The following is a 17394-nucleotide window of genomic DNA, read 5'->3' on the forward strand; positions in this document are numbered from 1 at the left end:
GCTTTGTTTTCATATAGTAGTACTGGCACTGGCTCTACTGGCTAAATTGAAGGTGCAGGTTTATATTGTTTTTGTGTTTACCATATTTAGATTTAAGACTTCAATTAGGCGATGACAATGTCACTCAGCACCAGATAACATTAGAGTCAAGCTCTGTGCCTTTAGGCTGGTTATGTCTGACATTTCTGGCTTGTGCCTCGCATTTGTGAGAGAAGGGATTGTAAGATCACTTCTGTGTGGTGAGTGTAATTCTGCTTTCCTGTGTCCATAGATTCTACAGAGAAGAATGGCTCCTGAAAATGGCTCTTTTGTGACTGAATTCATTCTGATGGGGTTTACAGACCGACCAGACATCCAGCTCCCACTGTTCTTCCTGTTTGTAGTAATGTACGTGGTCACTGTGTTAGGAAATGTAGGCTTAATAACTCTGATTGGGTTGAATTCACATCTTCACATTCCCATGTACTTTTTCCTCCTTAACTTATCCTTCATTGACCTTCATTATTCTTCTGTGTTTACATCCAAGTCACTAATGAACTTCTGGTTACAGAAGAATGTTATCTCCTATAGGAAGTGTATGACCCAGTTCTACTTTTATTGCTTTTTCATTATTTCTGAAATCTATGTGCTGACATGAATGGCTTATGACCACTATCCAGCCATCTGTTACCCACTTCTGTATAACACTGCCATGTCCCCCAGAGTGTGTCTCAGCCTTATGCTTGGCTCCTACCCGATGGCATTTTCTGGTGCCATGGCCCACAAGGGATGCATGCTGAGACTGATCTTCTGTGACGCAAACATCATCAACCACTATTTCTGTGACATCCTCCCTTTGTTTGAGCTCTCCTGCCCTAGCACCCATGTCAATGAGTTGGTGATATTTATTGTGGGAGTTGTGAACATCATTGTGCCCAATGTCACCATCCTTTTGTCTTATGTGTTCATCCTCTCTAGTATATTAAAAATGCACTCCATGGAGGGCAGGTCAAAAGCTTTTAGCACCTGTGGTTCTCACATAATTGCAGTTTCCCTGTTTTTTGGATCATGTGCATTTATGTATCTGAAGCCGTCCTCTGCTGGGTCTATGAATCAGGGAAAAATCTCCATCTTTTACACCAACATGGTTCCTATGATGAACCCTGTAATCTATAGCTTGAGGAACAAAATGTGGAAGTTGCTGTGAGAAAATCTTTGGGCAGAAGATAGCTTTGATCAGAATCATACTCTGTCTGTGCATGTGCTTACAGCACAGATAAATTCTAAGTTAATATAAAATGTATCTCTTCAAAACTTTATTATCATGTTTTATTTAAGATTGGGGAGCAATGCCTTGTTTGCTAAAACATTTTTTTTCATTATGTTTCCTTATTATTTATACCTTTCACTATTTTTCGAGTTATGGTAACATTAAATGAAAATGACCAAGGGAATGAGATTGATAATGCAGTCTAGAAAGAGAAACAGAACTGACAGCAGAGGACTAAATATTAGCTTTAGTTTTTTTCTTCTTTATTTAGTTATGGGATTTCTTTCTTTCTTTCTTTCTTTCTTTTCTTTTCTTTTCTTTTCTTTTTTCTTTTTCTTTTTCTTTTTTTTTTTTTTTTTGGTACCAGGGATGTAGCTGACAACCTTGCACTTACCAGGCAGGCACTTGAGCCACGGACCTAAATCCTTGGCCCACTATGCAATTTTAAATTATTGATCTTTTATAGTTTCACTGGCTCTTCTATGCCATAAATATATATTGATAATGTAATGGATATTACTTGTACTTCACAATATACTGTGAATACAGCTGACTAAAGCATATAATGCATGTTTAGTGTTGTGATACAGTTTATGTAGGGTAGACTTTGTAGAAAGATTTTTTTGTAAACTGCTAGCACTTGAAAGATACATATTCCTGCTCCGTGTAAGACAGAATATAGAATAGAGTGAGCATGTAGGACTCAGGTTTCATTAAAAAACTGACCAAAAAATCCAATGTCAGCTTAGTGTCATTTTATTTCATGTACAGAGTCATTTATTATTTTTGAAGTAGGAATCCATACTGAAAATGAAGAGAAAGAAGAGAGAAAATGGAGAGGGAGGAAAGAAAGAAAGGAAAGAAGGGAGAAAGAATGAAAAGAAAAGAAGAAACAAAAAATAAAAAAAATATACAGAACTTTTCTAAGAATTCTTGGGTTAAAGTTTTGCTCAGGTAGACACCTTGATGCTATTTTTGTGTGGCTGGTTTTGCATTTGCTGATTTTATTTGAATTTGGTATGCTTGATAGTATCAAGTCTAAAAGTAGAGGCAGCTACTCTGAAGATGACAAAATGTAAAAGATATCCATACCAATTTTGATTATTAACCCCTCTCAAGTCCAACAATGTAATACTATGCTTAACTATATTAAGCCTGATGATGTGGTCAAGTCTATTGAAAATAACAAGAGAAAGCATAGTAACTATGGTAGATCACCTAATATTGTGGTCGTGTGTGTTTTTTTCATTGCATTATTTTCTAGGAATTTGTTTTACTGTCTTGTTATGATTTGTTTTTCCCTATAATACAGAGAGGATAGATATACATGTAGAAATTCACACATTGGAAGAATTTTTTAAACTATTTACGGGAACAGGTTACATAATGGAAGATGTAATGAACAGATACTGAGAAGAAGATGAGACACTATGAAGAAGAAGATGAAACCCAATGCTAATTCTGTAGCATTATGATATAAAATCTAGCAATACTATTATTCACTGTTCAGAGTGATAATAGTCTAGTCTCTTAAGTTCAATTTCACCATACGTAAAGATAAGGACAGCTACTATGAAGAGAATGAGAGACACTATGTAAGATCTTGGAGACCTAAAAAGCCTTCATCATCCTGTAATGATTTGATTAGTTCTGTTATATGCAATATGTATTCAATGTGTGCAAAGATGGGGACAACTATTTGGAAGAAAATTAGAGACAATAAGATAGATAGTGGACTTGCTTTGAAATCTGTATTTCTTTAAACTGTTTCTTTTTGAAGTGCTTTGTTCTGTTTTAATATATGTAATCTAACTCTTTGTAAGATAAAAAAAGTATGTAGGACTGATAACCATATTAGTAAGTTTTGTTGGATCATTGAGCAGAACTGTTGGCAGTGTCACTATTTGAATGTCACTTTACATACTTTAATTTTATAACCTGAACAACTATTTCTAAGATGACAATAAGTAATGCATCAACTGGAGATTTCTTACTGTTTATTGTTCTGTAATAGTGTATTATTTTTAACCGTTTTTCTCCATTTTTTTTGTTTTTCTTTCTCTTTAAATAAAAAACAAAGGATTATTTCTGTTGTCTCCAGCCCCTTGTACAAACCATGTTGTCTGATTTTCACCCAGTGAAATGTCCTTCAATATGAAAACTAAATTTAGTAAGTTACTGTGCTCTCATGTTATCATTTTATTTTATTTCATATCTTTTTCAATGTTTTATTTTTATAAGTACATAAGTCATAAAATTCATGCATATTTATGTGTTAAAATATGGTGCTTTGATACGTGTGCACCCTGTGTAATGTTACCTTATTATAAGTACCGTGATGAATCAATTTGAATCATTTAGTTGAGAATTGTGTCACTGGTTTAATTTGTTGTTGAAATCAATATATTTGGCGCATTTCTGAATTCTACACGTTGTCCCACGGAGTTGTCTGTCTGTGCTATTTTCATGAAGCCCTTCTAATATACAATGTTCTAAATATTGATGAAGCCTAAATTATTATTATTATTATTATTATTTTGTCTTTTTCATTTTTATCGGTACCAGGGATTGAACTCACGACTGCCTGCTTGAAGGCAGGCGCTTATGCCGCTGAGCTAAATCCCCAGCCCCAAAGCCTAAATTATTTAATCCTTTTCTCCTTTGACACTTGTGCTTTAAGTTTCATCTCTGGGAAAGAATTGCCCACTCTAAATCACAAAGATGTGTTTTATGTTTACTATTATCAGTGTCAATATGCCTTGTGTTTAGGTCTATATTTTACTTGAATTAATTTTATATGTTGAGGTAAATATCCAAAATTATTTCTTAAATGTGGACATCTAGTTGTTCCAGAAATATTCACTAGCCATCATATTGCCTTGTCTTCCTATTAAACATGAAGTGATAAACTATGTATGTATTTACATCATATGTATATGCATTATATGTATTATACTGAGAGTGTGGATATTAGTCAAAATCATACTTTTGCATAAGGCAAACATATTATATGTTTCATTAAAAGTAACAAATTTAAACTGACCATATATATGTATATGTATTATGATATATTTATATATGAAATACATGGTCATTTCCTTATATATAAAATTTATGCTTTATACATTATATATTATCACTGATCTTATCTATAACTTGTACACATATTAAAAAGTATCAATTTATTTATATGTAGATCTTTAATTTCTTCTAAATATTACAAGTTCTTTACTTCATTGGAACCACTTCTTTAACGCTTTATTGTTTTATTTTCCTCCTTTCTTGAGAGTGGTGAGAATTAAACCCAGTGCCTCACAAATAACTGGCAACATGGCTAACATGCTGTCTCAGTCTTCTAGTTCCTTCTCTGAGTTATTGTTTGAAGACACACGTACTTAAGCATGTGGAAAGACAGTTTTTCTAGCTCCCGTTAATAATACTGAGTCCATGGTCTCCAATTTCTTTCTTGCTTTCTTACATATCTTCTCACAGTGCTCATTTCTGGTGCCTACACTTTCAAGAGAATTCTTCGTATACTGAATTTCTACTTGATTTCTCTTCATAATCCCTACTTGCTAAACAATCGTTCTTATCTTGCATCAGATTGTTTAATTCAGTCACCTTTTCGTTTGTGTCTCCTTTGAGTTCCTTCATCACTTTACTATGTAATTCTTGATTTATTTATGTACTCTTTGAGCTTGCTAAGTATTCATCTGAATGAATTTAGGAATTAGTTTATGGTTTATTTGTTTACTTCTTCTTTGATCTTTTCAGATATATTAAGCATTTGTTGTTTACTTTTCCTACTGCGGTGCCTGTGAGATCAGCTTTGAGGGAATTGAAAGTTCTCAGAATTATCTTTTGTCTTGTTTTCTCCTGGGTGATGGAATGGAATCATTGAAGCTGTATTTTCATTTGCAGGTTGTGCTTAGTTTGGTTTTAGTTGTAGTTCTGAGTTGTGACTAGCTGGAGGCTTTTTGCCTGTATTTTCAATTTTATCAGAGTTGGGAGGGTAGTGTGGCTTCACATGTACACAGATTTTGGTTAATTGCCAAAGGGACCTTCTTTATCCCTGCCTCTGTCCCTAAATAATAATCCCTGAAGTTGCTTGTGTCCACTCTTTCTATCCCAGTCCAGGTGAGCCTACCAAACCCCTCCCTATCACACTGCATTCCATTTCTGTTTCTCTTCCCCTACTAAACATTGAGATGGGGTGGTTTCTGGGTGGACCCAGGGGTTGAGGGAAGGCAGGACACCCCATGAGCACAGCAATCACCAGTCTTTGTGGGAGTGATTCAAGGGTGCCTGTCTTGGCATGACTGGGATGTCTTTTCTCTTGCTCTGCATCACATTGGTCAATACTGCTGTACATCTCTAGTTTAAAAAGCAGTTAATGTAAAGCTTGTACCTCATTTAATATTCCCTGAGAAGGACAATCCAAGAAATGATTAAACTTGAAAAGTGTTTATTATGACATATCCTTTGAAGAATACAGTATGAGGGGGTGGGAACTGATGATGAAGATCTCAGACCAGGATGAAGGTCTGACACCTGAAGAGAGGGAAGTGAAATGATTGGAAAAAGCTCAAACTGCAGTGCAGTTTTAAAACATCTTGATCACAAAGGAAAGTCTCTAAGGAAACATTCCCTATCAAAATAGACCTGTGTTAGACAGAAACTGGCTCAGTCTGGTAAGGTCCCCACAGCACGCTCAGTCACTGACTGGGGAAGTCCCGAGTAAATATTACAGTACACACAAAGGAGTGTCAGATGCATGGTTTTGATAACTGGGCTCCTTGCAGGTAATTATCCTCAAGCCTGCCATAGTCCACTCCAAACCACAAAATAACCTCGCACAGTTTTCTGATGGATTATTGATGCTATCATTTATACTTTTTATTGGTAATTCTTGCATAAGAGTAAATAACATGCAATGATATTATTTAAATAGGACAGTCCTACTCAACAGGTCTTAATTGCATACATGTATTTCTAAAATTCTAAATATAGAGATGGAATATATAGATTGAAAGAAATAGAAGTTACATGCAACAGCTTCTATGTTAAAGTACCTTATATTATAAAGTCTATGTAAGTTCACAAAATGTTCCTAGGATATATGCTTGTTATTATTTATGTGCACTTATTTTTCACATACCTCATCAAATCGCTAAAAGATTAACTTTGTTTTACTGACCTAACACACAGAGTTTTTGTATTAGTGACAAATATAAATATACTAAGAAGTATGGGATTTTTTACAAATATTTGACAACATCCCAAATAAAAAAGAATGCAAGTTTTGTAATGCAAACCACAATAGTAGGAATAAGCATAGATTTCTTAAAAATTATTCTCTGTTAGTGTCTTTGGGAAAAATAAGTATATTGTATTCTCTTCAATAATAAATAGAGAGTTGAGGTTCTCAGAATAGTAAACTTGATAATCTTTTGTCATTAGCCAAAAGGAACAAAAAGAATTATGAACAAATGGGTAGAAAAGACATAAAAATGCACAAAATTGGAGAGATATGTTTTTGCTTTACATCATTTCTACTGCATACACCATTAATGATGGACTGTGATATGTGAGATATGTGTGAAAGCTGAAATTTTAGTGTTTTATAACTTAAAAATTGTATGTTTTTAAATTAAATGCATACAAGGAGGCAAAAATATAAAAGAAAAATGAAAAACTACAGTGTGTGCATGGCTTAAACAGTCCTTTTGTTATTCACAAACATTTTGGGAAGTTCTAGAGATACACAATCAAATGTTGAGAGAAGATAATTACATGAGATGAGATAACAAAAATACACTAAACTATATTAATATTATCTGTAGACATCATGTAAATATGAACAAATTCTATTCAGGAAAACATAGCAAATTTTAATGTCCATAAGCTTACTTGCTTTCTTAATGCTTTTGATAAGAATATGTCTCTTCTTTGAATTTTAATCACATTATTCTTCAAAGCAACATTTACATCTGTGTTTCTCAAACTGTAAATTAGAGGTTTGAGCATGGGTACTATATTATTATATAATACAGAAGAAATTTTTCCCTAGTCCATAGATTCAGGAGAAGAATGTTTAAGATATATAAATGCTGCTGACCCCCCCCAAAAAAAAAACAGAGAAATAGCCATGATGTTAGAGCTATAGACACTGAAAACTTTGAATCTTCTTGTGTAAATTTGATATGAGAATGCTTATGGTGATGAACATATAAGACACTTGGATGGTGACACTGGGTAGTGTAATATTCACAAAGCTTTGAACTTCACATTGCCAGCAATTATTTTCCCCCTTTCTGTCAATGAACTCACTCCTTGAAGCATAAAGGCATACATCAGTTCCCAGTAATGCTGGTTGTGCATTATCCCTCACCTCTACTATTATTTCCACATCCATTCATTCTTTTTCATTTAGCTTGATTCCAAATTGCTCTAAAGAAATATTTTTTGTTTAACTTTTTCCAAAATGGTCAAACAGTGATCAAAATAAACGCTGTTTTTTTAATATTTCCATCAGCAGCATATTAGCATCAAAGGGCTAGGCATCTCCCCTAATGATCCCTGCTGTCATTTCTACTCATAGCCACACTTGTGGGTCCACTTTGAGATGACTCATAGTTTCCACATGTGCTTATGTGAAAACTAATGGTGGGACATAATCTGTGTTCAGCTTGTCTCTTCAGATCCTAAGATCTGTGGAAATCTTGGTGTTAACCGACATTCATTCTGGAGGATAAAACAGAAAGTCTCGTATATGTAATTCTGAAAATACTAATTTTCACTGCGGTCTGCTATTTTAAAAAATGATGCTATAATAATAATGTATTCAATTTCAACTGGGCACAATGTCCAAGGCATTTAATCCCAGCTACTCAGGAGGCTGAGGCAGAAAGGTCACAAGTTGGAGACTAACCTGGACAACTTACTGAGACTCTCCCATAATGAAATGATGTTTAAATGCACCATTATCATCATCATCATCATCATCATCATAAATTAGATCAAGGGCATGTATTGTATATGAAAATTAACTTTATAAATTTCACAGTCTAAAAATTCAGAAGTTGAAACTCTAAAACAGTGATGCAGAACTGAAAGCAAATTTCCTTTACATTTGGTGACTAACAAAGATTTCATTAATGTAACACAAAAATACATTAGAAATTGAAATTTCAAATTTAGTTTTTTCTATTATCTAAGATCATTAAGAGGCAAAACAGAAACTAGGAGAGATCTGTTATTCACATGTTAGCTAAAAATTCATATTTAAGATAAATTTTAAAAATTCTTAAATTGAGTAAGAACAAAAATAACTTTAAAAAATAGACAAATAGTGCAAGTTATTTCCCCAAAGAGATTATGTAAATGGCACACAAGTACAGGAAAAGTGTCCCATGTCATCAGTCAATTAAAAAACAAAAATTGAAATGACAAAAAATGTCTATTTCAACATACTGCACTATATACTCCATTATAAGCTATAGCACAATAAAGAACATACAATTGTAAAAGTTCATTGTAATAAAATGAGCCTGGAAGAACAGCAACAAAATACACTGAGTGATGTAACAATTGTAACCACTTTTGAAAACAGTTTACCAAGTTTTTTTAAAAATCTAAACATCATAAATTATGTAACCCAGCCATTTTAGTCCTTGTATTTTCTTATGGTAGATTAACTGTCAGTTTGTAACAGGCAGCTGTACTGAATCTGCCTGGTTCTGGGTGTTGCAGACACATCTGAGGATTGTTGCAAACAGCCTCCAAGAACTGGAGGGGAAGATGGCACTGTGGATTCTCCTAGAGAAGCTTCTTGAGTTGGTTTTCCTAAATAAACAGCTGTTATCATCAGAGAAGCTTTTGCACCTCTCTATGCCTGAGGATGGCTGTGGTTCTCATCTGGGGAACACTGGTTCTTTTCCTAAGTGTCGCTTCTAGGCTCCAGTGCAGATCATTCAACCTGCTGCTACCAATCCTTCAGCCTGCTGAACTAGATTTTTCCACCTTCAAGCACTGACCTTACAGACTTGCATGAAATATTGTCATGGGCTCCAGGTCTTCAGCTGGACTTATGCAGGATATATCTGTGGGATCCAGGCCTTTGGAGGAACTCTTTGTGTCTCTAGTGTGTGAACAGATCTCCTGATCTCTTCTGCATTTTACTTTCTGGATGAATATTATAAAATAATCCTATGAATTATGTGTCCTTCATTAATTCTCTTCCATTGCAAACTCTGCATATAAAAATGTTGCTGAAGTGAAACAATAATATATACTCATAAAAAGAATTTTATATGAATATTTCCTCCAGTTTTATTGCTTGATGTTTTAAAAAAACTTTTTAAAATCAAGTAAAACATTAAGTCCTAGAGCTAATTTAGTAATATCCAGAGCACCACTATAAATGCAAAATACAAATGAATATTTGGTTTATGTTTGTACAAATGTGTGTTATTGAACACACATGATGCCATCATCATCTTAAAGACCCCGTATCAGGCATTAGGAAATTAAGCACCTATACATGAGTTCACAGGAACCCCATTAAGCTGTAACAACCACTACTGATCAAACACGGTGAAGAAAACAGTGAATCTCCTAGATAGACTGATGCCATTAATGGTGAGAAAAGACATATTTTTTTTTTAACCAAAAAATGAAAATCACTGCTGACCAGGTAGTACTCAGGTAGTCATTTGATATTTAGAATTTCTATTGTATACATAATAAGTACATTTTCTTAGCAGTATCTAGAAACTATCATATAACCAAGGATCCAACAATGTATCCCACCTTCAGGTACATGGCTTTGAATTTGTAAGCCATTATTTTATATGGGTCTCAGGAATGATTTATAACCCAACTCTATCAACTTGTATAGCACTTGCTTTTTTAGAATCTAAAATATTTTTAGTTGTTTTGCAATCTTTCAATCAATGAATCTATCATCATTTTTATTTAGAGGAAAAAATGGATAGAAATAATACAGAATTTCCAAAAGAAAGTAATCATTGTGCCAATACTTTTCCTGAATCATTTTAAAATATATGCCCACAGTTCTTTTTCCTAAATTTTTCTGTATAGATGCCAGTGCTATATTATAATTGAACTGGAATAGGAATTATAGAGTTAAAGTTACCTATTTGGATATGCACTAAGTAGTAAACATATACAAAATACACACACACACACACACACACACACACAAGAATCTAGAAGTAAATCTTGAATGGTAACATGTAACTCTAAGCTAATTAACTCTATGCATGTGTTACCATGAATTCTCCTGACTGCATTGCAAAGACAGTGATATTAGCAGCCATGATCTAGTTTGAACAGTCACAAGCTATGACAAATGTATCATGACTGACATCAGGCCAACAATTGTGAGATGACATTGAATATTAGATGAATACCATGATGGATTAAATAATGCGCAACTTGTAACACACCTGAACTGAACTGGTGTGGTTCTGGGCATGAGAATTTTGCCAACAGCATAAAAAAAAGAACTGGCAGGGAAGCTGGTGTGCTGTTGATTTTCCTGGAGAAGCCAGTCATGCTGGTTTTGCTGACATGAACTCAGCTATTCCCATCTTTGAAGGACTTGTGTGTCCTAGCTGTAGCTGAATATGAGTGTGGTTCTTTTTGGGGGTGCTCTGGTCTTTTCCTAAATGTCGCTCCCTGGCTCCAGTGAGGGTAGCAGCCTGGTGACAGAGCCTTCATCCCACCAGTGCAAACTTTTGAACTTCCGTCCCTAACCTTTGTGTCTTCCCAGTGCAGGTCCTTGATATGGTCTGTGTGAGACATTATCATGGACTCTAGGTCTTCAGCTGGACTTATGGAGGATACTGCTATGGGCTGTAGGTTTTGCTGGACTCCTGCAGGACATTGCCATGGGATCCAGAATGTCATCTCTATTCTTTGGGTCTCTAGTGCATGGACAGATCTCTATCACTCTTCTGTATTTGACTCTTTGGGTGAATATCATAAAATAATGCTATAAATTATATGCCCTATATTAAATTTATTTCCCTGTTGAACCAGACTATGAAAAATACTGAGTTCAGGGAAGATACATGGAAAGAAATGTGCATCTTATAATTAATGTGTTACAACTTTAGAAAAATGAATTAAAATAAAACTTTAAAAACCTGTATCATTTCACTTAATGTGTACCACAGAAATGTTAATATTTGTTATCTAAATCAAACATGAATAAAACATACACACCGAATTTTAGAGTCTAAAATCAAAACCAAATCCATGGTTCCAGTTTCAGAAGACATTCCACATTTCCGAACTCAAGATCAAGGGAACTCTCACATTCTTCTGTATCTGGTTCAGTTGAGATGGTACAGTCTCTTCTTTTCTAGGCATACAAAATTAGGGCAATAAACGCAATCTTTCTTGCAAGATACAGTATTATGGTTTTATTTGAGGTCTGCTGAAGCATAGATTTCATTACAAATTGTTTGTGGAACCCTTAGCATATTTCAATGTGCAGAAGAAATGAAAACAAAGCTTCAAAATAAAGGAGAGAAAAGAATGCTCTCACTTCCAGTGATAATATTACAGTGCTGTTTGTTGTTTTAATGCCATTCGTTCTTTTCCCCTCTAAAGACATGATACTTATTGTTGTTTCCTAATTATTTTCCTATAAACCACACTAATACAATTCTCATCATTTTGCTACACCACTGCTACACCACTGACTTCTTCTGTGTCCTTTTTCATCAAGATCATTTCTTCTTCTTAAGCTCTGTGTTAACTCTTAGCTCTGCCTCACTTCACAGTGTGGCACATTTCCTAAAATTGAGTGTCTCAGCTCCTGTACCACTATCTCAGCAAAGTCCTTTATCACCCATTATGGAACACAATTGCTCTTTGTATCAATGCCTTAAATGAAGACTGCATAAAATTTGGATGTGTGTGTTTATGTTTTATTATTTGTTCATTATTTCTTTCTTCCACCTATCCACCTAAACTCCATTACTACCTAAGTGCAGACAATTATGACTTTGATGTAGCAGACATGTATTTTTTCTTTCCCACTACTTCAATTTTGCACGAAAAGAGAGCCTGAATATTTTAATGTCTAAAACAGGATTCTCAGCCTACATTTGTTGACCAGGTAAACTACAACAAAGACAAAATGAGAGTGAAAATGTAAAGAGCTAGCTACTGAGCTGAAGGGGTTGAATTAAGAGTATAAAGTATGCTTGAAGAACCAGCCAAATCCCAATGTACATAGCTGTTTAACATTTGTAACAAGATACTTCCTAAAGAAGACATAGCTATTATTACACCCACATTTCTGGCTGGAGTCTAAGAGCTGCATATTATGCAGCTTCCCATTGTCTTGTCTGCTCTAAATATTTTACCTTCCTAATCTTAGGAGCTATAATCAGAGAAAAATTTTCAGCATCTCTTTACCTCATACATTAGAGATTAAAGTATGAATAAAGATTAGAGTATCCGTGTTGTTGAAAAGCAAAATACTCTCTGAAAACTAGTGTTCCATAAACATTCAACAGAGATTTATCAAATAAAAATTAAATTACCAATTTAAGTGCAAGAAAATCATTAGCTTTATGATATAGTGGCACAGGAATTTCGGATATGAATGCATTTTATTTTCACAATAACGATTTCTAGATTTGTTATAGTATACCTCATTTCCACTTAAAACCTTACTAAGCAGGAGAACAATAGGCTAAACAATCACTTGATTGCTTTTTAAAGGAATAAATATGATCTTCTTACCCGTATTGCTTTGCTTTGTGAACTGATTTGTGTATTTAATTTGCTATATTTTAAATAAATTTCATATTTTAATTACTTGCCATTCTCGCCATAGTTTTTATATAACTCCTGTGCTAGTTAATATGACATATAAAACAAAAATAGTTTCCATTTAGGTTCTATTTCTTTTCTTCAAAGTATTTTTCAGTGCAATATAAACAAAATTGTTCCTCAAACTGTAGATGAAAGGATTCATCGTTGGTCCCATAATTGTATAAAAAAATGGAGGATATTTTATCTCGATCCGGAGCCTCAGCAGGAGAAGGCATATGGTACATGAATGTTGATGCTCCAAAAAAAGAGAAACAGCAATGATGTGAGAGTTGCAGGTTTGGAAGTCCTTGGACCTGACCTTTATAGAATGGATACAGATAATAATTGGCAAGAATCAGAGTGTAAGAAATAAAAATGGTAAGACTGGGGCCTATGAAATTCACACCCACATAATGAACACCACTAACTCATTGATGGAGGTACTCAAGCAGGACAGCTGCAGGAGAGGAGGGATATCACACACGTAATGATTGAGACATTGCTGTCACAGAACACGAGTCTCAGCATAAACACTAGGTGGGACAATGCACTCACAAAGCCCATTGCATACACACCGACTGCCATCATGAAGCAGAGCTGATGGGACATGATGACTTTGTAAAGCATGGGCTTACAGATGGTCACATACCTTTCATAGGCCATGGATGTCAAAATATAGCACTCATCTATTGCAAAAAAAGAGCTGAGCCATGCACTCAGCGTAAGGGATGTGTTTGATTCATGAAACTCATCAGCATTCTAGGAGTTATAACTCAGAAGTAGCAGAGATCGATGAAGGAGAGGTGGAAGAGAAAGTAGTACATGGGAGTATTCAGGTGAGGATTCAGACCTATGTGAACAGTTCAAGCCCAAGTTCCCCAGCATGGGAACCACATAGATTCCCGAAAGAGGAGGAAGAGAGGCAGCTGGAGCTCTGGCTGTTCTGTTAAACCTAGCAGAACAAACATGGTCACTGAAGAGCCATTTTGTGAAGCCATTCTTCCCTGAAACATTTCTGTGAGAACAAGAGAAAAAGCATACAGTGACAGTACAATGATACAACTCCAAACAAATCCACTGTAATGAGAGCTGATTCAGGGAGTCAGAGGGTGAGCTCAAGCCCATCCTTCCCTATGCTCTTGTTTTCTTCACTGTAGAACTAGACAGAGGGAGTTTATAAAGATGAATATTAGGTAGAGTGTAGGAGGTCATTTCGGGATGGAGGGATTTCAGGAAACAGCAACACTGTTGGTTTTAGACCACTTCTCTTTCCATGGTCCTTCTCACACCCCAATCAGTGACGATCTCAGCAGACAAGATTGAGGATTTTCATGGGTTCACTGAACACCACAGATGAAGTCTGCCAGAAGAATAGCAGAAGAGTTAAAATTCAACACTCACTCTTTGGTGCCATGGCTCCAGGGGATGAATTCATTCTCCTCTCAGAGATCTAAGTGGCTTTGATGAGTGTTACATGATGCAGAATAAAGATATTACATTTGTCATGATTGCTGTTGCTCAGGATACATTTTGACTGAGTGATCCAGAACACAGCCCACAGTTCCCCAGGCTATGAGAAGCCATGAGCTATTGATCATGATTTCTGGAGATGGATTTGCTCAAAACATCCTCTCTAGAGAAAGGCGTGGTAAGTAGCATGTACCAATCACAAAAGAGCCACTTCCTAGCAAGACTGAAGGGGTTTTTACAAGTGAAGAAACCCTAGGAACCTGGTACTATATTGGAAGACTTACATTTCCAGGTATTTTCTCAAGACATCAGCTAAAAGAAATTACCTGTGCTGTGTTCACCAGCTAATTAATGATTCAATATTTGAAGCCTTATGTTTCCTGTTTTTTTTTCTCAAGAGATCAGCTAAAAGAAATTACCTGAGCTGTATTCGCCAGCTAAGCAATGATTAAATATTGGAAGATTTATGTTTCTTGCTATTTTCTCAAGAGATCAGTTAAAAGAAATTAGCTGTGCTGTACTGTCCAGCTAACTAATGACAATGACTTTGTCTTACCAAAGATATACCACTTTACATATATATTGATTAACTCCCAAATAAGGACATCTCCAAACAGAAAAAAAAAACACTTTTATTTCTGTTTATAATTGATCATCCCTAATAATTGTCACTAGCTGGGATATGGCACAATTGTTTATTTGCATCTGTTTCTTCTCTATGGATATGTACATTTAATTTGAATCTAAGCTCCATGACACCAGGTGTTTGTATACTTTCTTCATTACTTTTTCTGTATCTACCAGAGCAATAAATGACTGCTGAAAACTAAAACTAGACCCATGCCTAGCATCATGTACTAACTTAAAATCTAAATGGATGCAAAATCTGAATTTTTAAAGCAGAAATACTAAATCTATTGGAATACAAATTGGGTAAAAAACTTGAAGACATAGGGGTAGGTTGAGATTTCATGAACAGGAATCAAACTACATGGGGAATACTTCCCAATATCAATAATCGGGATCACGTTTTATTAATCAGTTTCTGCATGTCAAAAGAAATCTCCAGCATAGTGAAAAGAAAACACACAAGCTGGGAAAAATCTTAGTGAACTGTTTCTCAAACAAAGGACTTCGGTCTAAAACATACAAAGAATTAAAAAAAAAATCTCACTCCCAAAATTCAAAGATCCAATCCAAAAATGGGCATCTGAGATGAATCAAAATTCTCAGATGAAGAAATTCAAATGGCAAATAAATACATGAAAAAATGTTCATCATCATTACTCATTAGAGAAATGCAAATTAAAACCACAGGGAGATTCCATCTCACTCCTGAAAGAATGGACAGAATCAAGATGGCTACCAACAACAAGTTCTGGAGAGACTCTGGGGAAAAAGGGACATTCCTGCACTGTTGGTGGGAGTATAGACTGGTGCAATCATTGTGGAGGTCAGTCTGGAGATGTCTCAAAAAGCTAGCATTGGAATTCCCATGTTTCGCAGCTATGCCACCTCTAGGCATATTCCCAGAAGAAGTGAAACCATCTTACCACAGTGATATATGTTCACCCAAGTTTATAGCAGCACAATTTGTAATAGCCCAAATCTTGGAAACAACCTAAGTGTCCATGAACTTAGGAAAGGATAAAAACGTTGTGGTATTTTTATACAATGGAGTACTACTCAGTTATAAAGAATGATCACATTGATATATTTATAAATAAATGGACACAGCTTGAGACAATACTCATAAGCGAAATAAATCAAACTCACATGTATAAATAATGAATAGTTTCCCTAATGTAAGAAATAGTAAGAATACATAAAAATATGTGGTAATCATGATTCCCCATTACATTTTTTGAAGCCTTATAATGTTCTCATTCATTAGTTGGAATGGTTTTATTCTGGTTTGTTGATTTTATTGTCTGTGATGGTATGAACAGTTATTTTCAAGAAAACAAGGAATTATCATAGCTAGTACTGATTTAACATCAGCTTGTTTTTAAGTCCCATTAAGCTCTTGTTCTTCTGTCTACATTGGTTTTGTCATGTTTTATTTTGTTGGATTTTATTATATGTGAAAGTATAAAGAAAAATTTTATAGACAACAAGATAATATAGAAACCATTGTTCATTTTCTGTTAGTTCCTTCTAAATACACTGTGTTACTTTCATTCTCTTGAATGCTTTTGCACTGTTTTTTTTTTATGTTTGGTGCTATAGTATATCAAGGTATACTCAAATATTTCAAGGAAAGTGTCACTATGGTAACTACTGTTATGTCGTGTTGTCTTGTGGTGAAACACTATGTTGCTTAAATTATTCTGTTCTGACCTATGTTGTTATGTCCTTTTTTATCTTAATCTCCTTATTTAAATAAGAAAAAAGCAATAAATGACATGTGGAGCAGGTGCTCAATGACATTGTAAAGCGAAATGAATGAAGACCATTTTCTCACATTTTTCTATAACATATACTAGAAAGTACAAATTCCCTGCATTCCACTAGTGAAAGCTTATTGTGACAATACTTCTTTTTAGGTAAAAAATATGGAACAAAAGAACTTAGTAAAGCATGTAGCGGCCACTGCTATACTCTCAGATGCAGTCTGAGAGCAACCTGTGTCAGAATTACTGACCTCCTTTTAAAAATATAACTATACAGTGTAAGATTCCTCAACATTAAAATCACTGGGAACTTGCACATCCTTTAGGATAGGTCTAGTGTCTCTCATCACAGAACAGCAGCATAGACAAGGCCCAGAGATAGTCTTGGATCAGTGCACTGTAGGAAGTCCACAAATGTTCAGGCCT

General features: G+C 34.9%; 1 pseudogene; it reads left to right on the forward strand.

The window, feature by feature from the left end:
* Positions 1 to 286: 286 nt before the first annotated feature.
* Positions 287 to 1209, forward strand: LOC100732678 (olfactory receptor 8B3-like; annotated as a pseudogene).
* The last annotated feature ends 16185 nt before the right edge of the window (positions 1210 to 17394 follow it).

Source organism: Cavia porcellus, unplaced genomic scaffold (genome assembly GCF_034190915.1).
Source record: "Cavia porcellus strain 051 isolate PalLab524CR breed Dunkin Hartley unplaced genomic scaffold, mCavPor4.1 scaffold_9, whole genome shotgun sequence".
Taxonomy (NCBI): Eukaryota; Metazoa; Chordata; class Mammalia; order Rodentia; family Caviidae; genus Cavia; species Cavia porcellus.